Consider the following 1,176-nt stretch of genomic DNA (forward strand, 5'->3'; position numbering starts at 1 on the left):
CAGCAGGAATCTCACCCTCTGCTTGCAGCACACAGCCAGAACAAGAGCATAGGAAGGGGGGCTCAGCCTTGCCGTGGCAGCCTTTTATCTCCTCTGGCTAGTTATTGGCTGAGCAGGCATAGCTGTATGATGCCATGTGCCTGGGATGTGGCCAGGTCTAGTTTCGCCTGCGCCTTGGTGGCCCTAGTCTGCACATGCTCAGTTTGGATATCCCCATAGGTGTCTAATTAGTGTGCCTGATTCCTTTCCAACCCATTGTTGCGCCATGGGCAGCTAAATTTTGTTTAGCACAGGCATTCGGGATGACTGCCCCCTTTGGCCCTATTCTGGCTGTCATTCCCCACTGCAGGAATATGGACACAAATCTTTGGGAATATTGGGCAACACCAATCTCTGACTACTACCTACTGTAAATGGACAGGAAGTGGGCTTTGGGGCACACTCTTCCTGCTCTATTGGGAGGGGTCGTCACCCATATAGGGGCCCGCAGTGGATGAGGTTGGGGAGATCCAGGCACTCGTGATCCTGAGGATGGCAACCAGGTGAACAAAATAGACAAAACAGGTGAACAGTCTAGGTAAGGCGAGGGCAAGAGCTATGGGATGGCAAAGCCCATGGAAGTGTGGGCTAATCCCACACTGGAAATTCCTGAGGCAATCTCAAGCGGTATTAACAGTGGGTTGACAGGCACAGCCTCCAAGGTTACTTTAAACACAGGAATCGTGTCACAGCATTTACTAGCTTAAGGACTGTTGTGGGTCTGGGGTAAGGCTTTCTGCTGAGCACGGGAATCTCAGCGTGCCTACGGAATCACCACCTTAAGGCCATTTAATGCTTCACATGTGTACTTTCGCTTACTGCGGTGGATCTGCATCTGAGCGGTCTGCTGCAATGGCCGCCACAGCTTTCCCGGGGAATGGTAGATCCACGCACTTTCCCCTGGAACTTTCACGGCGGTCGGGACAGAGGGAATTACTGGACAGGTATCCTTCCAGACTGGGTGTAGCTGGGGATTAGGGGGCCCATCCTTCCAGGTTTTTAAAAGAACTAGGTCTCCAGGGAGGCACAAGGGGGGTAGTATTCCTCCCCTTGGGCTTGGATGAGACCATACTGATGGAATGCCTCTTGGCATGGGCCTACTCTTATGGCATATTGTTGTATTAAGAATAATTCAGA

This window comes from Echinops telfairi, unplaced genomic scaffold (assembly GCF_000313985.2).
Source record: "Echinops telfairi isolate 266 unplaced genomic scaffold, ASM31398v2 ScPeMD7_7468;HRSCAF=8506_0, whole genome shotgun sequence".
NCBI lineage: Eukaryota > Metazoa > Chordata > Mammalia > Afrosoricida > Tenrecidae > Echinops > Echinops telfairi.